The following is a 27,485-nucleotide window of genomic DNA, read 5'->3' on the forward strand; positions in this document are numbered from 1 at the left end:
TTGTGAAAGAGTCATAGATTCCAAGGCCAGATGGGACCATTGTGATCATCTAGTCTGGCCTGTAAAACATAGGGCATAGAATATCCCAAAATAATTCCTAGAGCAGATCTTATAGAAATACATCCAATTTTGATTTAAAAGTTGGCATTCTATAGAATCCACTGCTACCATTGGTAAATTGTTCCAACGGTTAATTACTCTCACCATTAAAAATGTATGCCTTATTTCCAGCCTGAATTCACCTAGCTTCAACTTCCAGCCATTGGATCATATTGTACATTTCTCAGCCAGATTGAAGCCCATTGTTAAATCTGTTCTGCGTGTAGATCTTTATAAACAGTAATCAAGTCACCCTTTAACCTTGTCTTTGTTAAGCTAAATAGGTTGAACTCTGGAAGGCAGAGGGATATTTTCTCTCCAAGGCATGGAAACAAGAGAGTGGGAGGAATAGGAAGTTCAACATCTCAAAAGATATGCAAAAGGCTAGAGTTCATATTCTCTTGCAACCTGGAAGCAAGGTAGATTCACTGAATTGACCCTGGGATCCTATGAACTTTGGTGGCCTCAACTCTCCTGCATAGTCTCTATGAGTAAGAGCAATGATGCATTTATATGATTAAATATTTATTTGAAATACATATTGTGGAGAAAACTAGCCAATGTTTGTATCATTGCCTTTCTTGGCTGCTTTCAGAATATTTGCTACCATTGCTTGAGTCACAGTGACTCAAAACCAGTCGGAGAACACCTCAGCCTCCCTGGTCACTCAGTTACTGATCTCAAAGTCGCAATACTCCAACAACAAAACAGACTCCAACAAGAAACTGCAGAATTGGAATTCATTTGCAAACTAGACACCATTAAATTAGGCTTGAATAAAGACTGGGAGTGGATGGGTCATTATACAAAATAAGAACTGTTTCCCCATGCTAATTTTCCCCTCCTACTGTTACTCACACCTTCTTGTCAACTGTTGAAAATGGGCCACCCTGATTATCATTACAAAAGTTTTTTTCCTCCTGCTGATAATAGCCCACCTAAATTAATTACTCTCATTACAGTTAGTATGGAAACACCCATTTTTTCATGTTCTCTGTGTATATATATCTTCCAGCTGTATTTTCCACTGCATGCATCTGATGAAGTGGGTTTTAGCCCATGAAAGCTTATGCTCAAATAAATTTGTTAGTCTCTAAGGTGCCACAAGGACTCCTCGTTCTTTTTGCTGACATAGACTAACATGGCTACCACTCTGAAAGATTTCAGACTGTTTTCTGTGTCCCAGTTGGTAAAACCCAATATTGAAGAAACCTGTACTGGAAACTCAGGTAAAGGGCAGGGGACGCTTGACACAGTAGACAGTAATTTATAGCACTTCATAGCTGAGCTCTTTCTATGCAATGATAATTGCTTGAAGTCCTCTGGGGTTTACAGGCAGGTTATCATCTGACAGTGGGGAAAAAATGCTTTTCATTGTGCCTCCACATGTGGATGCTTTCAATGCAATAGAAGCACTGTGGAGGCTGCATTTCATTCAAACACCCCTCTGCTCGCACCTGCAAAGATTGATGCCTGATTCTCATTTAAAGGAAGACCCCTTCACACTACTCTGGCAGTGGAGAAGGGCCTCAGAGCAGGTGCAAATAACTACATGCACTCTATAGCCCCTTTACGCTGCCAGAGCCAGAGCAGCATAAAGAGGACTTAGCATAAATGAGAATCTGCTCCTGAGTTCTTGCAAGTGTTATGTCCTATTTTTATGCCATGCCCATCAGTGTGATCTCTGAGCACCTGAAAGGTGATATATATCATGTGGCAGCAGTTGTTCAGTGGAATGAAATAAACAAATGTTAAAGCTGGGCACCAAAACCATCATTTTTTATCTTATTTGTGTGAATTCAAAATAGTCCACCTACAGAGCAAATTATGTAAATTAGTGTCGGAGAGGGAACAGAGCAGCGGGTTTTGTATTCACTTAATTATAATGAACCTTCTATGAAATAGCCTGAATCCCAAAGTAAAAACCAGTAGGAGCTGCCACTTCATGAAAAATATCCATTGAAAAAATGAAATAATTCACTTTATTATTGGGGGAGGGTGATTGTTTTTGGTATTGTGGAAAGGAAGCACAAGATATGGCACTACATGTGCCGCCTACAATTGTAATGCATAAAGGGTCTCTTCTTAATCTATGGTGAGGAGCAGGGGGAATAGCAGTACACTTGCTGCTTGAATACTGTTAAATATTCTAGGCAGAGCTACTCTGGGTTTTTAGTGGGTATCAGCAACACAGCAGTGTTCTAGAGGAGCAACAGAAAAAAGGGATGGTCTATCGGACCGTACACCTCACTGCTAAAATAGAACTTGCTCCTGAGTATCAATTCTCACGGACTTCAGCTGGGGGTGAGGGTGTTCAGCACCTGGCTGTACCATGCAGTTTTGCTATTGGTTTTAAAACCATGGTTTGGGAAGATCATAAACCCAGGGCACATAATCATTGGTATTCATTGATATTCTTCAAGATTATATAAAGATTGGTCCATGATCGGCCCAGTTCTCTTTTAGACTTAGTGGGCCAGATTCTCCATGGCCATGCCCATTAGATACACCAGTGGGTGTAAAACACTATTAAATTAGAATGGCAATGATTTACACCTATGCTGGACTGGTATAAATAAATGTACAAGAATGGGCCAAGTTTTGGGAGGAGGTGTCCGAAATGGTTGAATTACCCCAAGTTAAAATACAATGTGTTTGTGCAATCTTGGGCAAGTTGCCTGGGGCCACAATTTCAAAAGTGGCCTCTTAATTTGAGTTCTTCACTGTTCAGATGCCCAAATCTGACACCTATGTCCTGATTTCCCATCTCCACTCCCCTATCCACATGGTACCAAGTACCAATGTTCCTATTGCTACAGTTGGTGGAGCTGAACCAATGGGAGCAATGGAGGCAAAATTTCAGGGGGGGAGCCCTATTGTACATACAACCTATTCTTCCTGTAAACTGATCTCATCAATCTATCAAAAAAGTGTGAGTTATATGATACTCCTTATGATACGCCTTATGCCAGACACATGCTATCCTTCGTACTCAATAGGAACTTACAAAGTGCCTCCTCAGATTAAGAGCACTTCTGATGATAGCCATTTGTCAGCCCAGAGAGAGAACCTTATCTGCGTATAAAAGTTCTACCATCTTAATTATACTGATATAGTTAAAGTGCCAGAACTCTCATAGTGTGGACTAAGTTAGACTGGTTTAGCTATTCCCATACAGGAAGCAGAATAAGCTATACTGATATAACTGTGTCGACACTAGGAGTTGTGGTGTTATAAATATATTGGTAAAAAAATCATAACCCTTACTGAAATAGTTATACAAGTACAAAACACCCCCGTATAGACCAGATCTAAGAAATCTTGGCAGACACTTAAATACAATGATAAAAAAATAAGATTTTTCTGTAGATAATCAAGTTCATGATTAATGTTTTCCAAATGCTTTCCTTCCAAGAGGCACCAGACAAAAAATCTATTATTTTGTAATGTGTTATCTTGTGGATACTGCAGGTATCGAACAGATAATAGGCTAGGCAGAGATACAGAGACAGGTTGAGTTGAAGAGCTCTCTGAGGAGGACATTGAATCTGGTCTCATCCATAAAGTTGTTGATGAAACAGTTAAATAAAAGCCTTTCACAGAAAATGGAGGTTCCCTGTTTCCCGTTATTTTTTTATTATGATAGCACCCAAAATTTCCAGTAAAAATCAGCACTCCCTTGTGCTGGGCTCTGTATTAGGGTTGCCACCTGTCTGGGTTTTACTTGGATAGTTCAGTTTCTGACTTCTGTATTCAGTTTTTAACTGGAAAGTCCAGTTGAAAAGGGGACCTGGCAACCTTAAATATTACCCGAACCAAAAGCCAGTTCCCACGGGCTGGGAGACACATCGGGTCATTAACCTGCGCCAGCTCCTGCTCAGCTGGGGCCGCCTCCTACCTGCAGGCAGGCTCCTTGAAACAATCCAGCAAGCAACGGAGGGGAGGGGGAGAGGAGCAAGTGATGGGGGGGTAGGGCCTTTGGGGAAGAGGCATGGCTGAGGGAGGGTCTTGGGTGGAAGAGATGGGGCAAGGCTGGCACCTTGGGGTTCAATTATCAGCAATTAGACAGGTGGCAACTCTACACAGATGCCCTCACCCTGGAGAATTTACAATATAAGGCCTGACAAATTAATTTGATAGATTTCTCTGCAATTGCTGTTTCCAGGGAGAATTTATTTTTAATGGCAACTGTTAAAATTCAACTAGTGGCATCTGCCACAAATTTAAACTATTCTGGGTCCCTGAAATTTGCCTAATAGGTATAGCACCCTCGGTTCCATACACACACTAAATCCTCTGCTCCACTAAGCCTACCTGCAATTAAACTAGCTCTGTATAATCTACAACCGTTGTCACACATTTGGGTTCCTAGGGAATTGCCAGCTGGCAGCATTAAAGTTTTATTTGTAAAACAAAGCATGATAATAAAAAACCCTACACTTTAATAGTAAAAATTTACAACACAAAAGTTCACTCGGATTTTTGAAAGAGCCTGAACAATGTAAAGAGTGTAGATAAGAGGGGGGCCGATGGCTAACAGGTTCTGATTGTCTAACAAGCTCTGAATGATATAATGATAGGCGGTGATATCTCAGTCTCTGCCAGTAAAATTCGGAATAGATGTCTGTCATTGGTGTGGAAAAGATCTCCTTTGCAGTGGGGAGTAATGATAGTAATGCATTAGTAAAAAAAAGGTACAGTACTGCTGCTCACAAGCCAATTCCCATCGTAATGCAACGCTGTGAAAAAGTTCTGCTGACGCAATGCATTCTGACTAAGTTATGCCTCAGTGCCTTTTCTCACCTTCCCCACATTTAATGAAGCAGAATGAGTTAAAATGATACATCTGCCCAGGGACTTAATCCAAGTTAAAATCCTGTCTCCCACACCAAGAGCACAGGAGAATCCTCCACTTCATAGAGGCTATGTTAGCCTTTGCTTTATTTGCAACTCTGCTCTGTGAAAGGCCATTTGGTCCTTGAAGTAGAAGATCAATCAGCCTCCTCCGTGCTCCCACAGTCCCAGTGAATGAATATCCTTGCTTAAAGTTGTCTTGTCAGAAACACCCTAGTTGTTGCAACTTAACTGTTCTCGAGATCTTTTGTGGGGGAGAGGCTAGCTTCTATGAAATGTTACCAATAGGTGTTGCAACAGCAGATTGGACTCAATTCAGCAGGCAGGCACGTCTTCACAAATGCTTATGTATGGGGGTGTGATGGGGTGTACCAGCCCCCTACTGGCTCAGCAGATTTTAATCCAACTCTGAAGGCCAAGGAGACCACACCCCCTCAGCTCTGCTAGGCATGATCCAGATGGAAGACAGATATAAAAGGAGCAGTTCTGCAGGCCATATGTGTGCAAATACAGCAGCCATTTTGTGCTCTTCAAAAGCTTCCCCACTGCCTCAGACTTTAAAAACTATGAAGGGAGAATACTAGCCAAGATCCCATGCAAAACTCCCAGCTTCAATGTCAAACATCATGGATTTGATGGGGTACTTCTTCCAAAAGTTACCATCATACTTAGAGCCAGGTGAATATTTTTGGCTGAAACTTTTTGCAGCAAAAATTGCAGTTTTGGTGACACCAAATTGTTTTGACCAGAAAAAAAAAAAAGGTTTCTAAGGTGAAAGCATTTCAATTTTTGAGTTGAAATGATTTTTCATTTAGAAATTTGCTTAAATTTATTTTTTTAAATGCAAAACAGTGAGAAAAGGGCTGACATTTAAAGAATGTTCATTTTTGAGTCAAATGAAATATTTTGTTTCACTCAAAATGATTTTTATTTTAAACTTTTCAGTTTGCCCCAGATATTGTTTAAGGTTGACCCAAAACAATGTTTTACATTTCTTTCAGAAGTGCCAATGCAGCAAAATCCATTATTCACACAGATCTAATCATGATATTAACTTCTTTATGAAATTGTAGATGTGATTCTCCTCTCACTTACTTCGGTTTTACACTGTTGAGAAAAGACAAATAAGTACCTGGATATTTCTCAGTTTCATGCCTGCTTCTTCCCATCAGTAATCTGAGAAAATCATCCCACTTTTGCAGGTCATTCTGCCATTCAATCACATCAGAACCTCTGTTCTCTGAACCTCAGTTTTCCCAGACTTCTGTGCCTGAAAAAGGGTTGTATCTTCCAGGATCTATTAATTATACCGATTATTATCCAAATGCATTTGCCGTTTCCCAGGGCAAGGGGACTGCACAGTAGTTATAAAGATTTAACAGTAATAATTATTTTCATTTCAGCCTCAATATGCTGAACAGGTACAGATCATTTCCTTTATTTTTTACCAAGTATCCCAGATATTTGTGTCCTCCTTCAAGTGCTTGATGCTTTTACTCATGGCCGAGTTTACAGGAGGGGTGGGGGAATCTCAACAGAGATTTTTGCACATTCATGCATCAGCCTGGCGCAGAATATTTTCAGCATGGGCCAAAGACAAGTTGGTTTAAGGAGAGGCTGGTGAGAATGATCCTCCAAACATTGATTAATGTTGGTGCAATGTCTTTCAAAGAAAAGAAGGGCTTTCCCACCCCCTTCTTCCTTTCTTTAAGATAGCACTGGACTCTGAAATGAATGCCAGCAGGAAGAAAGAGACTGCATGTCTTTTGAAAAGATGCCTCAAGTCTCTGTGCTAACGTGTTTTCTGTTTGGTTTTGTTGTTGTTTGAAGCTCAGATTCAGTATGTGCACCTCATTGTGGCCCCTTCTTCTGCTGTCTTCCAGATCTTCTTTAACCCTATCATTGCTGGCTATCTCTTGCAGCCTTTGTGCTGCAGAGAGGGGAAGGTGGGTTCTTTTAAGTGTTTATGTTGCCATTGAATGGGCCAGGTTGTGGCTGGCTCTTCTTAGGGAGGATGGTAGATGAGACACAAGAAATCTTCCATCTTGGGAAGGAGCACCATGCAAAGGCAGCAGCCATCCCAAAGCTGGCAAGAAGGAGGTGGAGTAATGGTCTGGGCCAGGGGGTTCCAAACTGCTGGTACATGAGCTCAATGTTCTGTCAGTTCATTTCACAATGATTTTTCCAGGTGGTACATGAACTAATAGAGTTCAAGAGCCACTGGTCTGAGCCATGGAGATACTTGTCCCGCTGACTAGAAAACTCTGAGAGTCTTAGTGTTTCCAAAAGGTACAATGCCTCCCTGTGCTCCCGATGGGGTGATTTGGCAGTACATACCACCCTAAGATCCACAACACAGCCCTGCATTAGGGATTTATAATGGGAGCAGGTAAAGAACAGGAAGTTTCCTTTCCAGGAGAAGATTCACCTCCTTGAAGGCAGAACTCTAGCAAAGACTTCTCAGTGATCCTGCCGAAACAGTATTTACAAAGTTTTGCATTTTGACCAGAAAAGGAAGGATCATTGTCTAGTGCTTAGAGCAGGCCACTGGGAGTCAGGAGCATTACTTTGCCTCAAACTCTGTGTGTGACTGTGGGCAAATCACATAACGTCTATAAAATGCCTGTATTGATCTCTACTTCATAGCGATGCTTGGAGATTAAAGCTTAGAAGGTGCTTGGAGATCCTTGGATGAAAGCTGCTGCATAGAGGCATATTTCATTTATTTGTAACTGTTCAAATCTGTTAGTCTTTGCATTTTGGGACAAGAAGAATGCACTAACAGAGGGTCTACCTTTAATTATTCCATTGCAGCAGTTTTACCAAGATGTCCTCTTGGTCTTTTTAGCAGTTCTCCACTTAATTCCTTCCCTTTCATACCCCAAAGGGTCATTTTAATTCATAGCCCTTTTAACTTTATTAAGAGTTTCTTCTCCACAGGGATCTTCTTTTTTTTTCTTTTTTTCTTTTTTTTTTTTTTTTTTTTGGCATTCACTCCAAAATGAATGAATCTCTTTATACGAGGATTATCTTTTGTCCCTGGTTTTGCTCTGGCACTGAACTCAACGATAGTTTCTATCTCCTCCATTCTTTGCAAAAACCCTTATATCAGCATTTATTATTATATTTTATTGAGTAATTTCAAAAAAGTATTCAAGGGAGTGGGTGTCAGGGAAAGGCATTGCATTAACATTTTTCAGCTTTGCTGGTGCAGAGTCAGTTGAATTTCAGTTAACAATAGGAAATTATTTCTACCAAAATTATTATTACCGAGCATAACTTTTAATCATCCTATTCATAGTAAATGTGATTATAATCCACAAACCTCATCATTGCGGCATGAATGAGGGCTAATAAATCCCCATTTTCAAACACTCTTAGCTATAGACTATCTTGCCAATATATCCATTCAATGTTTGTTAATATGGTCAAAACCCCAGAGACAACTATGGATTATAAAACCTGCACAAACTATTATAGGATTATTTGTAGCATGATCCTAAATTCCCCAGTACTTCTGACTTCAAAGTCTTGCATGGATTATAGAAAAGCATTGCTTTTAATCTTCCTTCTTAAGAGAGACCTTTACTGCATTACCTTCCAGCTCTGGAGTTACCCCAATTATTCTATAATTTAAACCTTTCCTCACAATAAATTGCAAATATTTTTGCATCACTATAACCACTTACATAAGTGCGTGTAAAACTAATATATAGGGTAAGATTTTACACAACTCACTTTCCAAACTCCTGGAAAAACAAATTATGTGGTCTATAATACTTCCCATAGTTCACATGTGTAAAATAGTTCTCATATTGATGCAAGCTATGCACCTGAGGCCTGATCCAAAGCCTACTGAAGTCAGTGGAAAGACCCTCATTAACTTCAGTGGACTTTGAATCAAACATCTGAGTAGATAGGAAATATTTGTATATCATATCCATTGATGAAAAAAACTAAAATGTCACCAAATTTGGGTTTGTAAGCTCCCCAGGGCAGGGATGGTGCCTTAGCTTGTTTTGAAAGATATCTACCACATATTTGGGTGCTCCAAAATAAACTGCACTTGCAATAATACTGTTATGTAAGGTATTTCCCAACTTCTTTGATCTATACTGTAACTTCATTAACATTCAAGGTAAGCTATTTAACCTTTACCTCCCCATCTTTACCAGGAAACCTAATAGCCAATGGATGGTGTGAAATATTTCTTCAGGGCTTGCTTCAAGAATTATGTATGGATATTTCAGATGGCGGACATTCAAGTTAGCCAAGGATGGTCACAAATTATCCCATGACCAACTTACAGTTTTCTCTACTTCAATATTCAAATGTAGTCACAAAATAATTCCTAGATGGTTAATTGCTTGCAAGCAATGTTCAGTAATATATTTGATATTTGAAAGTTTGAGCTGTATTTTTTATTTTGATTGGACATGTAAGTCGCATCACATTGTTTGTTGCCTCCTGGATGACTATAACTCTTATCAAGTCAATAGTGTAAATACACACATGCATGAGTTCCAAATTCACTTTGCACAAATACTCATACTTACAGCTCCACTGTTTCTGTGAAAGTTTCTGCCAGTAAACCTACAGGCAGGAATATCTACTGAAAGCTAACGCAAAAGGGGCATCAATATAGCAGAAGCAAGTTCAGGTTTTTCAAGTGAAAATTCATGAGAAAACTTGGGGAGTATTCACCCAGCTCTGCTCATTAAGACTGGCATTAGGGAATTGCTTTGATTCCATCAGGTGGGTCACATGGCATCAATCTTCGAACTCTACTCTTGGGAAAAGAATTGTAAGGAATGCCTAATCAGGCCTTCTGTGGTCACTCTGTAGGAAAGATTTCCTCCTCTGAAATTAGCACTGTTACCTGCAGAGATAAGGAGGGCTATGAACCCGTTGTGGCTCAGTGTCTGGCCTGGGGTTTTAGCTGCAGTCCTTGGAGTGGGATCACCACAGGGCCTAATCTTCCTAGGTTCTGGAATCCCCAACTCCCATAGTTCAAGTTGTCAAACACCTTGCAGATGGCTTTCAGCCTCACAGGATCAGTTCCATTGTTTCTACAGCGCAAAGCCTAAAGAGCTGTTAACAAGATTCTTTGTCTTCCCTATAGATGGAACAAGCTGGAAGCAATAGGCATTGGACACGTTTTCAAAGCAGAAGTGCCCATCCCATTTGGTTCTCAGACTAAGTGTCTGCTACTGTATAGTGAGAAACCTTATTGTGTAACTGAAGATATCACCAAGACCTTCTAATATTGGGCAGATACACTTGTGAATTACAGTGTCCTTGTGAGGCTCTGACCAAGTTTGGCTGCTGTCTTCTCTCAGTGCTGGTCTCAAAACAAGGGAGGTCACCGCAGATGAAAGATTTGCTTAAAATTACTGGTAGTGACCAATTAGAACATGCGATTGTGATAAGTTTGTGGGCAATTTATGCATACAATTGCGCATATTTATACCCAGGTTGACGTGTGCCTATCTCTTTGCAAATCAGGCTCCAGGTCTCCCAAGCTCTGGGCCCAAGTCTGCTTCCATTGGACCATTGGAAAAACTCCTATTGACTTCAATGGAAGAAGGATTGGGCCCAGGTCCACTTCTTTTGGGGTGGGGGCTTCTAGTGGTGATGATGTTTTGTTTTGGGTTTGTTTGTTTGTGAATATGTTTAACAAAAATTGAACAGCATTTGAGCAAATTCACTTCTAGTGTAAACCCAAGGATCAAGCTGATCCGCTGTTACTACTTTAAATTTACAGTTAGAAGTTTATTAGAGAAGGTATTAATGTTTAACAGAAATATACTACGTTGTTCTCTGGGCTGGAGAAGGAAAAACACTATACGCTGTATCTAATTGGCTGGAAAAATTCTTTACTATAAATAAATCCGCACTTTGCAAAGAAAGTATTTACCTGTTCAGTGTCCAATATTTATTATCTGTAAACAGATGAATCCCTACTAAAGATTTTCAAGCAGTATAAATGTTATGCATGAACCCATATGAACAATGAACTGCTTAAAACAATATCTAGTATTAATCATGTATAGTCCCAGCATCTAACAATGAGGATCTTTTAAAGACAAACTTCCTATTTTTTATAGTATACATATACCACTTCCCCTGAGCTCTTTACTGAGCTAATGTCACAGCCTGGTGGAGAGAGGGCAATAGGCTACTGTGTCCTCTTCCAGATGACTCTTAAAACTGAAGTCTTGTTCTACTGTGATAAAGATCGCCAGCATTTTTTGCAAGTGTAGGTTTGTTAGCCATTGTTTATTGGCCAAGTTCCATCTCAGGTAATTACTTCTACTGATTTAAATTGCCCCCCCCCACCCCAGTTCTAACTGTATATACTTTCTGTTCTAGATACAAGTTCAATTGGATAGAGCATTCTACATGTTGTCTCCTAAACAGATGTGCAGTGTTAACACGTGCATTGTAAAATAATGCTGCATTTCATCCTGCTGGTGCCTGCATTTCAAACATCATGTAATGCACCCTGTGTACTGTTTATATATCAGTTTATAAAGTACTTTCTACTAGTTACTCTGTTTGTTCAAGTAGCAGAGGTCTGTGCAGTGGATCTCGTCCTGCTGGTGACCCCCCTCTCGAGGGAGTCAATATGGTTTCCACATAATGGGATTTCTGTTTTGTTTTGAGTTTGCTTTCTGGAATATTACATACAAAAAAATCTTATTTTATTAAGCTTGCAAAGTCAAGCACTGAAAAATAGGAAATGGCAGAATTAAGGCTGCTTGTGCAATCTTAATTCGTCCTCCTTGTGTATATGCATTATATGATACAGTCTAATTCCGTGACCACATGCTACTTCCCCCCATCCCCACCCCAAAAAGAGCCATGCCTTATTAGGAGCACAAGCTGAACTGTGCTCTGGGAATGAATCAGACTTTTGTAAGAGAATCAAGATATTGTTTGTAGCACCCTCAGTCTCACTTTGTTGCAGAAGCTGGAAGATGGTAGTGAATGAGATAGGCAACTGCAGAAGGAGAAAGGAAGATCTCACGGATAAGGCAGCTGAATGCTGCCCTGGACTGAGAATTGGTTTCTATCCCTTCTTCTGCCACAGAGTTCCTGTGATGGTGGGCAAGACATTAAAATAACAGGTGATCATTAATTGTGTGTTCCCCACTTTCTGGATGCCCAAATTAAGACCTTGGGGTCTCATTTACAGAAGTGCTGAGCACTCATAGCTGCTACAAGCGTTCTGTTCTGAACATAGCATTTTAAAGCATTCTGTAAGTACTCTCAAAACTCAGGCCCCAGGTATCTCAAATTGGGTGCCCAAACTTAGTGGAGATTTGACAATTTTGACTTCCATTCCCCATCTATAAAATGTGGCTAATAATACCACTCTCCTCCTACGGGTGTTATGAAGATAAAGTCATTAGTTGTTTGTGAAGCACTCAGATACAGTGGTGATGAATGCCCAAGAAAAGCTCTTTAGGAAATTAATAACTCTATATTCAGAGCAATGTGTGGTAAATAACCTGAGGCCAGTATCATGGGTGTAACAGGCATTCACTGCCTTCTAATGGACACACTTGGCACACCCCGTCATAGTAAGTGGTCCTTTAAGAAGAGAAGGGCAGAGAGTTCTGACTATCTGGGGTTGCCTAGAAAGGCCTCCAAGGGTAAGCCGCTGGTGGAACCAGCAAAACTTAGTCCTCCAGAGGCTAAAAGGGCTGGGAACTGGCAAAGGCCAATCCAGGCCCACTCCACCAGATAAAAAGATATTTCTATCCAATGGCAGTGCTGGAAATCGAACGATCCATCCTTCCTCTGCTTCAACCCAAGACAGCCTGGTCAGAGGCTAATTCTGACTGCACTTTTCAGTTAGGTCAATGAGAGACTTCAGATTTATTTTTGCGGAGTGTAAAGTCCAAGGGGGCCATCCTGACTTAGACATCAATTGGACTACTGAAAATAGGTGAGCTCACTTAGTGAGATGCCCTTGGCATGACAGTCACACACTAAATGGTGAAGATAAAATGAAATATTAAATATCTGCTCATTCAGTGAGCATCATTTGTCCTGGTGCCCTGAATGAGCCGGGGTCCAGTGGAAAAAAATAGTGCATGATCACGTAATTAAATACTGTATCATGAGACGTGATTACATCATCATGTAATTAAAGACTATATCATGATGCACAGACTTCCTTATTCTGGTATTTACTAGATGTTCAGTGCTTGACTTTTCAACTGTAATGTTTATTTAACATTTTTTCTGTATTTCCTAAGTCTTTAAAGAAAGCAAAAGGGGGAACAAATACATTCCATCATGTGGAATCATATTAACACCGACATGGGTCATCAGCTGGGTTGGGACCTTTAGATCTACCCCACAGACGTCTCCTGCTTGAACTGAATAATGGGTAGCAATAGTTGGCAGTTCTTGTTTATGTGGACCAGCCACTAGAGGAGAATGATAAAGGCACTTTGCCAGTGAGTTTCATTGCTATCTGCAGAGGAATGATGAGAGAGGGGAATCCTGGGTTCTCTAGTAATTATGGGTTCTTCATACCCAATGCCTCCAGCATGTCCCTTTCCTCCTTTCCTTTTATTTACTCTCCCTCTGAGGTCCTGCCCCTGGTTCCCCACCCCTTACTCCTATAGGCCCTCACGACTTCTGCCTTATTCCTTCTCCCCTGTGTTCTTGTCCCAGCTGCTGTACCCCCTTTCCCTCCTTTTCCCTTGAGTTCGTGTCCCTTTCCCTGCTCTACACACCACCACCAAACTCTTACCCTCCAATCCCTTGCTCCTGACTCATCCCCCAGCTTCTCTTCCCACTCATACCTTACTGCTCCTCATCCCTCTGCATTACAAGAATCAGGCCTCCGCCACCTTCTCCTCCCTCCAAGTTGCCTGGGTACCAGCAGCAGAGCAAGGAGAGCACAGGACAGACAGGCGCCCTGCTCTTAGTTTTGGTGCCCAAACCCACAGCAGACCCCATAAGCTGGGAGGAGCAATTGCAGAGAAAGTCTAGCTCAGCCCTTGCAGCCATGGGCTGGAGCATGCTCATTTGGTCCATGGGGATGGCCTACGTACAGTGCAATTACACATAGGAGCACAAAGAGGATGGAGCACGCTCAGTGCAGATGAAGTCTTTGGAGAATTTTGCTGCCAAACTAACATGTCTATACTAAGCATGTGTAAACTCAGATTTCCCAGAGGTTTATAACATGGTCAGATTTAGGTGAATTTTCACATGGATAGCAAAAGGCACATTCCTGATACTGAGATAGACTCCTTGTCAAATGTAATGTCCTGTCCCAAAGCATGGACGGGTGCTAGAACTTCTCAATTAAAACAGTAGTGAGAATGTCTTTAACATGGAAAAACAAAGTATTTTTCCCTAATCTCAGATTAATAATTTTAACTGAAATGTAAAAACAAGCCTGCGGCAGATACCTGATGTAGAAATTTGTCAAAGCTAGAAGCCACTGAAAACAGTGTCTTATAATGGAAACAACAATCTTACTGACAGGCAGCACTGCCAGCTATACCTATGGTAAGGAGACTGGAGTTTGAAAGAGATCTTAGTCCAGCCCCCTGTTTGGCCCCTTTAATCTTTCTGACACAAATAAATTCAGGTCCAAGTTTCTGAGGCTTGCAGCTACCTGACTTGGGGGTGGAATTATGGGCATTAGATATTGGCATATCATGAGATAAATTGCACCCACATTGTACCTACAAAACAGTGAATGAAAATTGGGGGACAGAGTTCAACAATCCAAGCCTCTTGGAAAAACAGAGCTGGGACAGCAATGAGAATCATTGGATTTATGGCGGCCAAGCAAAAGAATACTGGGAGAACAATCTCTCTCATGCTTAAGTATTTTGGTCCTTCAACTTCCCTTCCAGAGGAAAACAAGAAGAGCAGAGGCACCTGAAAATGACAAGTCATGTGAGGGGGAAGCCATTCACATTCTCTCAAACCTAAACACAAATTGTTGGGATTGTTTTTTAGTTCAGTTACAGTGAAATTTGCCCCTGTACTAAAGCTCTGCACAGCGCAGCACCATTTAAGACCCATTTTAAATTAACAAGAACTAATGTGGGACTTAAGTGATGTAGTATGCCCTCTGCACAGTGTGAATTTCACTCAAGGGTTGGGCCAAGGGAGGAATCATTCTATCCCCCATACCACACTTCCTTCCTCCCACGCTCAAAGACTTTGCAGTAGGGCAACCTCCCACTCAGTGCCTGACTATGCTGAACGCAGCTCATTCCAGAGACACCCAGTGCTGATACCCCCATCACACTGACGTTTTCACAACATCCCTCAAAGCTTTGCTAGTAGAATAAAAGGTCTTCTGTACTTATGCAAAAGATTTGTTGGTTAGTAGTGTTTTTAATTTATGGATGTACCCTCTGTCAAGGCTGATTCCCCACACTGGCACATTGAGTGCAGAAGGTGGGGGCCTGCAAGGAATCTAAAAATTAATACTGGCCACTCCAGACTGGTTTAAACTCCCAAGGTTACAGCTTCTCTCTGACCTTGGATGGGTAGACACTGCCACCACCCAAGTGCAAAAAAGAAACAAACCCTTTTGTAACCAAGGAAGGCACATTTGGGAAGTCCTTCCTATGGGGTACGCTCAAACCCTTTCACATGCACCCCGTCCCCAGGGAAAAGCTGAGAAAGAAAAACAAGTGAAATCAGCTGTTACCACCAGCTAATTCAATAATATGCACAAACCTCTTAGGACATTAAAAAAAAACCAATCCTGTTCTTAAAAAAAGGTACATTTTATTAAAAACAAAAAGAAAGAAAATACCTCTAGAACTTAGGCTATTGCTAGATTTAAAAAGAGCAAATATAATAATTAAGCCTCAAGAATGGCTTTCTTGAGGTCCAGTTTAACGGTTACAAGCAAAACAAAAGCACCTGGGTTTAGCACAGAGGAATCCACAAGCCATAAAGAAATAAAAGGGATAAACCTAATTGTCTTTCTAGACATTTCCTGATCTACTTACATATTTGGGGTTTCAAATGAGTAGTTTCTAGGTATGATTTGATGATTTTTTCATATCTGGTGCAAACTCTTACAGCCTAGTTCTAGCCCTGTCCCTACTCTCTGGGTGTAGACAGACAAGAGGGGAGTCCTGTTTCAAATTTTAAAAGTTCTAGCCTTTCCATTGGCTCTTTTGGTCAGGTGCCCAGTCCCTTCCTTTTACTTATGGACTTCTTAACCCTTTACAGGTAGAGCAAGTAAAGAACAGCTATTAAAAGGGATTTGGTATCTAACTGGCTGACTGGGTGTCCATAAAAGGGCGCTACTCCCCCCTTTTATTTTCGCCCTCCCCAATACATAACTATGCATTCTGGGCTCTGTTTCCTTATACTTCCGAGTGAATCACAAGACTCAAGAGAAACAGAGACAGGGCACAAAAGACAAGGATCATTATTCTCTCCATGTAGGTTGCAAGTATTTCCAGCTGAAGTGAAATTATTGGGAATGACTTCCACCTTGTGAGGAGAGAACTGGGCCCAAGCAGCGTGAAATCTGCTCTGACGACAGGATCCATTTCTTTCATCCTGTCTCGTGTGATGTTACTTTCTGATATATGCCCCACATATTAAATTATTTACAAACAAAAGACTTGCGGGGATGGCTCTTTCACACGCACGTGACAGTTTTTGTGTCAGACACACAGCTGGGATTATTTCTAAGTGTTAAAAAAGAAAGACATTTTGGATTCACCTAAACAAGTTCTACGGTTTCCTACCCATGATCTAATTTGTTTTGTTGTTTTTTTTTAATTAGGCAACACAGTTTATATTGCCTTTAATCACAGCATACTCACCATGTAATTACTCTCTAAGCATAGGTATAAGAATTGTTTGTGTGTGCAGAGGTGAGGGAGTGAGAGGGTGGATGTAATTATCTATATAGGGAAATGTAATGATTAATTATCTTGAGTATGTAATCTTACCAAGAGATTTGATAAAGTGCAAGCAAAACAATCTCTTCCTGTGTACTAATTACTCACAGCAGGGCTTGAGCCAGCTGTCGTTACTCAGGCATAATTCCCATTCAAGTTTATCTAAAGGGAAGCCAACACACTAAAGTCAGTGGGAGTTTTGCCTGAGTAAGGACATATGCTGTGGGTCACATTCTGATCTCAGTTACTCCAATATAAATCCTAAATAACTCTCTTAACTTCAATGACCTTACTCTGGATTTACTCCTGTGTAACAGATCACAATCTGGCCAATGAGTATGAAAAACGTATCATCACTGCAGTTTTTTCCTTTGCTGGTATATGGCAGAAATGTTACTTTCAATTTACATGACCATTTTCCCGTGGTACACCAGCCAGAATGACTGAATCAGTTTGGTACTTGAAGGTCATCTTCCTGATGAATGACAAAGTGAATGGAAACCTCTGGCCATGCATCAGTTTATCTGCTTTTTCTATGGTCTCATTTTGATAGGCTCTGAATTGTTTTAGAATTTGAATATTTAAATACAGGTTTTTCAGATGCAAAAATTATCTTACTATCAGGCTAGATATCTTCCCATGGAAGAAAATAAGATATTCCCTCCATGACACTCCAAGTACCATATATTGGTATGTAACACATGCCATTTGAGAATCTGTAAAGGTACCCGTGCAGAACCAGCTTGGATTTTCCAGCCTTCAGTACCCCCAGTTAGGGCAAGGCTTTCAAAATAGCTCAGCACCCAGAAGCTGCTATTGTGGCAGCAATGGCTAGATGTTTCTAAAGAACCCAGCACCTAATGTGGGGCAGACTTCCACCTCCTCTCCCCACACACATGCACACACCACCCTTGCCCCTCCCTGGAACTGTTTTCAGATCTTAAGAACATTAGGAAATTCTTACTCCCCAGAATAATTCCAGCCAGCCCTAGCTTGGTGAAGATTCCAACAACACCAAGAGGATTGCCACTATGTTAACTAAATCAGCTCCTACTTCCTTTTCTGCCCCAGATCTTCTGCACCATTTGACATTGGCAGCATAGTCTGTTCTCTTCTGCCTTAGACTCCTCAGACACAAGTTACTAGGAGTGAGCAAGAGGGATCAGGATGAGCATAGAAATAAATAGTGAATTACAACATGGTTGTAGGCAGGGAGGGATTTAATATTGTCTATGAAATTCTACCTAAACTCTCAGTCCTGGGTGGAAAAAAAGGGGTTTATTAGTGCAAACCACACACTTTCTGGATGTGGTGTTCTGTGCTATTTAGTGGCATTCAGATCATTTAGAGAGAGAGATAAAATGAGTGTTCTCACAACCTTAACTAACAGCTAGTTGGCCTTTAGCTCATGTGGTAGCAGCTCAGGTACTAAGCTCTAGAGATTGCAGGTTCTATCCTACCTGTCAACAACCAAGGTCTGTCAGTGTTACATTAGGACTAGATATTGTTTGAGATTTCTCTCTCCACATACTGTGGTTGTTAAAGTTGCTCTGTCTTTATATTGTGAGAAAATATACCCTGGGTTCTCAAGCAAAACATGAGCAGGACCACAAATCAAAAGATTGTGACAAGAACAGATTAGCTGAGTTCCATTTCCCTTTCTCATCACAATCTTCATTTGATTCTTCATTTTCGTGATTGATTGTAATGACAACCAGAACGGACATGTGGGATGTAGAGCTCTGGCCATGAGGATAAGGAGAACAGGAAATGGATCCCAATCGAATTTTAAAATGCATAATGTGAGACATGCTGAGTGATTTATAGTTCATGCAGGTGGCTCCAATCATGGTGGTCTCTCTCTCCATCTCCCTACTGCACGAAATCCACCCACAAAACCTTGCCTCCACAGATACCTTTCAGCACATCAGCTAGACAACACTCTCAGTGACCTTTAATTCCCTCACCTACACATACATCCCCACACCTAGTCTCATGCATCTTGTGCATTTCACCCAGACCTTTGATGTCATTTAATATGTAAATAGACAAAAGCTCCAGGGAGTTGGCTGTAGTATTAGGTAGGGCATGACATTCAAGGGCCCCACTGCTTGTCCTTACCATTCACACTCACCTTCTTGTCTAAGGGAAGGTTCTTCTTTCTGCCTTATCCTCCTAACCTTTTGGTTTCCCCACTGTGCTATAGCAAGGACTCATCCTTTATCACTTCCCTTTAATGCTGTATACACATATTTACATTATCTGCACTCAAGAAGAGTTATGAGTGAAATGTAACCCTGTGCAGGGAGTCAGCACAAGACCACACACCACATCTTTAACTTTGCCCCTGTAGGGATATGAGACTCTGATTCCCAAATTCTGCTATACATGTTATACCTCAGAGCAGAGGAATGCAAGGGTCAGTCATGTCTGAACATGATGCAATGTGTCTGAATAGGGATAGATTTAAGCAGGTTATTGAAGTAAGCATGTGCTTGTAGCATTAATTGAGGTAGATTGCTAGAGTGCTAAAAGACCTGAGCTCTAGTCTTGAGTCAGACATTTATTTTTTTGTCACTGGACATAACACCTAACCTCTTTGTGCTAGTTACTCCATCTGTAAAACTGAACTACACATGCGCATCTTAGGAGAACTACAAATGAAAAATCACTATCCCATTAATATTAATCCCCATTTTTAGAAGGAATAACTAAAGGAACAGGTAGGTCCCCAACCTAAACCATCTATGCCACTCCAGCCCATTAGCAGCCCAAAGAAAACTGCCATAAATTGAAATGATCAGAAATTAAGTCAATGGGACTACTCACTTTCTTAATGGTAAGCACATACTTGAGTGATTTGCTGGATTTGGGCCATGCTGAAAACCCCTATGGAAAATGTTCTAATGCATGTGCAGCATATAATTTTTACAGGGTGGCAATCAGTCAGATACAACCCAATTTTTACTGGAATGCTCAAAGGTTCTGCAGAGTAAGGCCTATCTTGTACTATATTTCATCTTTCGACTGCCCTGCAGTAACAGCTGCAAAGCTAGTCCAAAAAAGTCATAAAGATTTGTTTATAGTAGAAAAAGTATATCCCTCCCCCCACAATCTCCTTGCTCTCAAAAATGATAGAAACTTTTTTACTCAGATTTAAAAAAAAAATTACTTTCCAGCAGAGCCCAAACTTGAAATTTCCACTCTAAAAAGTGAAAGATGTGGAAAGTTATAAATGAGTGAATACAAGTTCTTACAATGGAAACTATTAAGCAGCCTTAACTACAGCAGTTACTCCCAGCATAAAGCACTAGCTAAAGATAGTGCCAAGGTTCCAATAAGTGTGGCAATGCCCTTATTTCATTGGCTTATCAAATTTTCCTTTCCTCCAAGAACATCCCAGGCATCTAGTTCTGTAGCAACAGATCTCGTATATCACATTTCACTTCCCGCTCTTGCCACTTACTATGAAGTCAGTGAAGCTTCCATGCACAAGCTTTAATTGCTGCAACCCGAGTGAAAATTCATTTAATTAGTAATTTAGGCATTTAAAATAATTGACAGGAACTTGTCTGGTATCACTAGCACAGTCCCAGGCAAAACCTACAGGATTAGTTCCATTGTTTTAAGTAGGCATTAGAGCAAATCTTTGTGACTTCAAGGCTCATACCTGACTTGCTGCCTGATGCTTCTTTCCTAAGGTATGATTTCTTGTCATTAAGGACTGTGGCCAGGCATACAAGAGGTTTAATTACACCAAAAATAAATAAATAGTGACAAACTAATTCAATTAGTGATTTATAAATACCATGCATGTCTATGCTGCTACACAAATAATTGTTCATAAAGCTGCTTGAATTATAGTAGGTGTTGGGCAGTAGCTATAGTACCTTTCCGTGCATCCTGATCTATCATTTGAAATTCCTAATGAGTGGAGTTGCCTGAGGGTCAGCCACCAATGGGGAAAATCTTTGAAAAAGTGGCACCATTGCAGACATTCTGCCAGGAAGGTGTGAGATAGAGACCCGGAGTGGGAACAATATATGGGCCTTGGCGCTGGTCTTGTGACACTTCTCAAGGATCCATCCCAACCCTTTGAGGATACATGGGGTCTGGGCATTGGCCTTATACCCTATTTCCATAGGAGGGACAAATTTCACTTCCCTGCAGGGGAAAAATTGGGGAGAAACTTGAAAAGGGGACACTTACAGAGACTTTTCTTCATAGCTACCATCTGTTGGTTTTCCTGCAGGAGGCAATGATGGTCAGATTCTTTGGTTTCTGTATTTAATATATATAATTATATGTGTATGTGTGTGAGAGCTAGCGCTTTGGATTTACATCTGTGTAGAGCTGATGCAAAACACTACCATTCTGATGTGGTAGCATTTTACACCCTCTTTTAACAGGTGTAAATGACTTCACATGAGCAAGATATTGAGAAGCAGGCCCATAAAGTGCAATCAGTTAGGAACCCCAGTACACCCCTCTCACCTTTTATTTCCATGTTCTTGACAAAAATCTAACCAAGATGAAATGCTTAACAGTAATATTTCACTGGCCATTGTAACAGTAGCACCAGCTGTTGGGGATCTACGATGCAATCAGAGGCTGTCCGGAGGATAGGAAGGTGATCAGGAACAGCCAACACGGATTCATAAAGGGCAAGTCATGCCTGACCAACCTGATTGCCTTCTATGATGAGATAACTGGCTCTGTGAATATGGGGAAAGCAGTGGACATGATATATCTTGACTTTAGAAAAGCTTTTGATATGGTCTCCCACAGTATTTTTGCCAGCAAGTTAAAAAAGTATGGGTTGGATGAATGGACTGTAAGGTGGATAGAAAGCTGGCTAGATCATCAGGCTCAATGGGTAGTGATCAATGGCTCCACGTCTAGTTGGCAGCCGGTATCAAGTGGAGTTCCCCAAGGATCAGTCCTGGGGACGGTTTTGTTCAACATCTTCTTTCATGACCTGGAGGATGGAATGGATTGCACCCACAGCAAGTTCGCAGATGACACTAAGCTGGAGGGAAAGGTAGATACTCTGAAGGGTAGGGAGAGGGTCCAGAGTGACCTAGACAAATTAGAGGATTGGGCCAAAAGAAATTTGATGAAGTTCAACAAGGACAAGTGCAGAGTCCTGCACTTAGGACGGAAGAATCCTATGCATCGCTACAGGCTGGGGACTGACTGGCTAAGCAGCAGTTCTGCAGAAAAGGATCTGGGGATTACAGTGGATGAGAAGCTGGATATGAGTCAGCAGTGTGCCCTTGTTGCCAAGAAGGGGTGGGGAAGTAGCTCCCTTTTATGGACACCCAGCCTAGGATGACCAGACAGTAAGTGTGAAAAATCGGGATCGGGATGGGGATGAGGCGGGGGGGGGGTAATAGGAGCCTATATAAGAAAAAGACCCCAAAATCAGGACTGTCCCTGGTCACTCTAACCCAGTCAGCCAGTTAGTTAGCTATAAATTCTCTCTTGGTGGCTGTTCTCTGCTTGCTTTACCTGTCTCCCAGGTAAAAAAAGAGCACCTGACCAAAAAAGCCTGTGGGAAGGCTAGAACTTTTTTAAAATGGGAAAGCAGCTTTCCCTTTCTGTCTGTGGTTGTTCTCCGGAGAGCGAAGACACAGAGCAGCAATGCTGTAAGCAACTTTAAGCCAGGTATGATCATAAATCATCAGACCATACCTAGAGCAACTTATCTGGAATTCCCAAATGTGTAAGTAGATCAGGAATGCTTAGCAAGATGTGATTAGGATTATTTCTGTTTATTTCTTATGACTAATGGACTCCTCTGTGCTAACTCAAGATGCTTTTGTTTGCTTGTAACCTTTAAGCAAGAAAGCTATTTTGGGTGCTTAATTTTTGGAATTGCTCTTTTAAAATTTGCAAAGTTCCAAATGTATTTTCTTTTCTTTTCTTTTTTGTTTTTAATAAAGTTTACCTTTTTTAAGAACAGGAATGAATTTTTGGTTTGTGCATGTTGTTTGAGTGGCTGGTAGCAACAGTTAATTTCCTTTGTTTTCTTTTTCAGCTCTTCCTCGAAGTGGGCAATGAGGGGATGAAAAGGCTTGAGGGTACCCCACAGGCAGGAATTCCCAAGTGCTCCTTCCTCGGTCCAAGGGATTTTTTTGCATTTGGGTAGTGGCAGCATTTACCAGCCCAAGGTCAGAGAAAAGCTGTAACCTTGGGAGTTTAACACAAGCCTGGAGTGGCAAGTATTAATTTTTGAAATCCTTGTGGGCCCCCAACTTCTGCATCTGAAGTGGCAGAGTGGGGATTCAGCCTTGACAAAGGCTAATGACATAGTGGGCTGCATTAGTAGGAGCATTGCCGGCAGATCAAAGGACGTAATTATTCCCCTCTATTCGGAACTGGTGAGGCCACACCTGGAGTATTGTATCCAGTTTTGGGCCCCACCACTACAGACAGGATGTGGACAAATTGGAGAGAGTCCAGCGGAGGGCAATGAAAATGATTACGGGGCTGGGGCCCATGGCTTACGAGGAGAGGCTGAGGGAACTGGGCTTGTTTAGTCTGCAGAAGAGAAGAATGAGGGGGGATTTCATAGCAGCCTTCAACTATCTGAAAGAGAGTTCCAAAAAGGATGGAGCTCGGCTGTTCTCAGTGGTGGCAGATGACAGAACAAGGAGCAATGGTCTCAAGTTGCAGTGGGGGAGGTCTAGGTTGGAGATTAGGAAACACTATTTTACTAGGAAGGTGGTGAAGCACTGGAATGACTTCATCCTTAGAGGTTTTTAAGGTCAGGCTTGACAAAGCCCTGGCTGGGATGATTTAGTTGGTGTTGGTCCTCCTTTGAGCAGGGGGTTGGACTAGATGACCTCCTGAGGTCTCTTCCAACCCTAATCTTCTATGATTCCATGAAGTGCTCATTGTGCACAATATTATACATCATCAATTAAAGAGTTAATTAGTTCTGTGATTTTATGTGCATTGGCTAAAGAAGAATCACCTGAGCTACTGCATCTGTATTGGCTAAAAGTTTATGGGGTCAACATATTAAAGTTTTAATCTAGTTTCCACCTGCGTTTGTAGACAGGCTTAGAAGAGCTGAGGGCTGTAAAGGATGTTGACTTTTGGAAAAGGATAGCAGAGACCATTTTGTCCTCAGTCATTTCTTTCTGTGCTTAAATAAGAGTTAAGCATTTTGTAAAGAAAATACAGGTAAGGGGCTCAGCGCACAAAAGAAAATATATACAGCTCTTTTAATGGAGCTTCCATCTCATTATCTCAAATTAGTTTACAAACATTAATGGATTAAGTCTAGCAGTCACCGCATCTCACAAACCACTTGTTTTAGGTATTACAATCTCTTTTTACTGATGGGGCAACAGGGAGGTCAGTGACATGACCAAGGTCACACAGTAAGTCCCCGTATAAGCTAAAATGAGAACCACATGATTTGACTGCATATGATGCAGTCAGTTACACCAGTGTAAAAAGGGCATAGAATGCTACCATATCATCATCATAGTAGCAGTTTAGAGCAACTTTTCCTTTGCTTTGCACAGATATAAACTGCCCCCTTTGTTCAAACCAGTAAAGCACAATACCTTCTGGTACATTTTAATCTGCTGTATTGTTGTTCTGTATTATTGAGATATGACAGATGTAAATCTTAACCTGGATAAAATGTAAGACATGAATGGAATAGAAATATTCAGTGTGTTCCATTGTTGAGCCAACATAACTTAATTAGAATATATATGAAAATAATTTGTCTTCAGTCTTTAAAAGCAATTGCTTTTAATTCAGAAAATGTACAAGAAATCTACCACTAAATGTTCTGGGAGATTTTTACTTAGTGTTAGTTTTAGAATAATAAGGAGTTCCAACACATCACATTGAAAGAAAATTATTGTAATAGAAAATCTGCTGTTCAAGAAAGAGAAGCCAATAAAAGTAATGGTTTGTTTCTATTATTCCAATCCTTGATTATTGGCTTATAGAAAATTCTTCTTGCTTTAGAAGCCATCTCAGGGTATGGCTACATTTGAAACTTCAAAGCACTGCCGCGGCAGCGCTTTGAAGTGTGTGTGTGTGGTCACAGTGCCAGCGCTGGGAGAGAGCTCTCTCAGCACTGCACGTACTCCACATTCTCATGGAGTTTAGCTTGCAGCACTGGGAGCCATGCTCCCAGCACCGCAGTACTGTTTACACTGGCGTTTTACAGCGCTGTATCTTGCAGCGCTCAGGGGGGTGTTTTTTCACACCCCTGAGCGAGACAGTTGCAGCGCTGTAAAGCGCCAGAGTAGCCAAGGCCTAACTGAAAGTTAATGTATTATCCTTCTATAACCTCTTCTAAATTCACTGAGAGCCTCCTGCAAAACCTGTGAAAATCAGTCCTGTGACTCCCCTTGATTTCAGTGGGCTTTGGCTCAGGCCTCATCAGGCTAGCATGCCGCAGTTAAAACATCTGCACTTCCTAGATTGCAACTTGCATGGTGTTTGCTGAATCACATCTAGTAGTAAATGTTAATATTGCTGTGTATGTTTTCAGACAAAACAAGTAACTGGAGCAAATGCTGAAAGAACTACAAAGGTTCTATAGTAGCAAAAACCATTTTGCTACTGAATGTAAAGTGTGTGCCAATGATTGTAAGACCCGGTATCAATTCTATGGGTATGGGAGTGTCTGTGCTAGAGCAGTGATGTAGTGTTAGTACGGACTAACGGCCTGATTCACCTTTGCCTGGTATCTTGTGTAGTCATTTACATCAGTGCAAAGAGTGTGTAAAGTGCTACCCATTCATAATGGCAGTGTTTTCCACTGGCATAAATGATGGTACAAGGTGCAAGCCAATGATGAATCAGACCCTTTGCTTCTACTACCTGTGTTAAACCTCTAAGCATGCCCCATGTGAACTGGATGCTTGAAGAAACCTGAGCATATTCAGCTGAGCTGGTACTTGTGCAGTTTAGTATGTTCTGTATTGTATCACCTGTATCACCTAACTCCAGAATGCGTATCAAATACTACAATGGTGGCCTATAATTTAACTTGAGGAGACCCAGCTCAGCTAGCATGGTTGTCCCTGGCTGCTAAATGATGGCTACACTAATAGTGTTCCAGGTCTTTGTATTTTGTTTTCTGCTGTTCAGTCTCTGAATTCAATTTTAATCTGCTCTGCAAAATTGTCTAAGTATTTTTATTTATTGCCACTTCCATTAAAATAATTTACAAAAAATAAATCAACTGTAACATGAAAAATATTCACCGTTACAAAAAATCACAACCTCCACTGTGTTAAATAGGTGGAGGCGTGTGGAGGGGGGCGCGGAATTAAGTACAAGAAGCAACCTGTAAAAAGAGACAGGATGGTGGTGGGAACACAGGAGGAGGGAAATGTGCTAAAGTAAAGTTCCTTCTCTCCCCAAGTACCAAGCATTCCTTTCACAGAAGTCTGTGGCCCTCCAGACCTTTCTCCTTGTCCAAATTAAACTGAAAAAGTATCATATTACGCCATTTCAAGTGCACAACAAAACGTCTTATTGGTCTTACAAAACCTGGGATTATTAATGCTGCATATTCTTGAGTGCTGTGTTTGTACTTTCCCTATTTGTATATACAGATTTCTCTTTTTCTAGAGTGCTCCTGTAACAGAACCACCATATTTTTGGGGGATGGGAGACCAAACCAAACAGTCCAGAAAATTGTCACAAAAGCTCAGGGAAGGGGAAAAATCAGAAGCAAAAGCATCCATTCAGACTAGGTTTTTTTAATTTTTTTTTAAAGGTGTTTACAACCATTTCCTTACTTTCTTGTGTCCTCCTATTAGGAACCATTTTTTTCAGAATGAAAGGATACATTGTTTAAACTCACTGAATTTGTCTTGTTAAAAGAGTTGGTTTTTTTACATGAAATCTAAAATTAAGAAGCCTGACTCTATGCCAGGATGTGCTACAAGAGGCTATCCATGCACCCTGGAGGGAGTTGAAGACACATGCACCCACAGGCAAATCTGGCCTCTCCACCACAGGTGCAGAATTGGATGCTCCTTGAGCATTGGAAGGAGGGCACTTTCATTACACCAGTATGAGGCTGGATTCCTGTATAGAATCTCTGTAGCAGCTCTGTGGCTGGGGGGGGAAGGATTACTACATTGCCCCAGTTCCTGCACATCTGACCAGCACCTGGGCAGAGGAATTTGGCCCATGACCCTATTATGCAAATTGCTAACTGCTCTAATTTGCATATCTGCAAATAATTTACAGGTAGCCATAAACGTCTGCCTTTTACCAACAGTAAATCCACACATTTTTAAAAACCAGGACTGCAAACCTTGCTTTCTTTTAGTGATGCATTCAAATGCCAGGCTTGTTGCAATACCACCTTAATCATGCTGACATTCATTTCTGCACCATGTTCCTCGGACCGTCAACTGTTTTAAGAGTTAAAAGACTAAGTGGCCTGTGCAATCGCCCAGACTTGCCCTGATGACTTGCATGTACTGCTGGACTTGTTTTGGTTCAGTTTCTTTCATCACAGTAGGGAATAATGTCCTTCTGTATCAGATGCCAAGTTCGCAGGGGAGAAGAGCCATGGTAATAAGCAGAGCTTTATAGGGGAATGATTAGTTTATAACATTT

General features: G+C 41.1%; 1 pseudogene; it reads left to right on the forward strand.

The window, feature by feature from the left end:
• The first annotated feature begins 1,240 nt into the window (after positions 1-1,240).
• Positions 1,241-27,485, forward strand: part of LOC127047336 (signal peptide peptidase-like 2B) — a 42,080-nt pseudogene continuing 15,835 nt past the window's right edge.

This window comes from Gopherus flavomarginatus, chromosome 3 (assembly GCF_025201925.1).
Source record: "Gopherus flavomarginatus isolate rGopFla2 chromosome 3, rGopFla2.mat.asm, whole genome shotgun sequence".
NCBI classification, from domain to species: domain Eukaryota; kingdom Metazoa; phylum Chordata; order Testudines; family Testudinidae; genus Gopherus; species Gopherus flavomarginatus.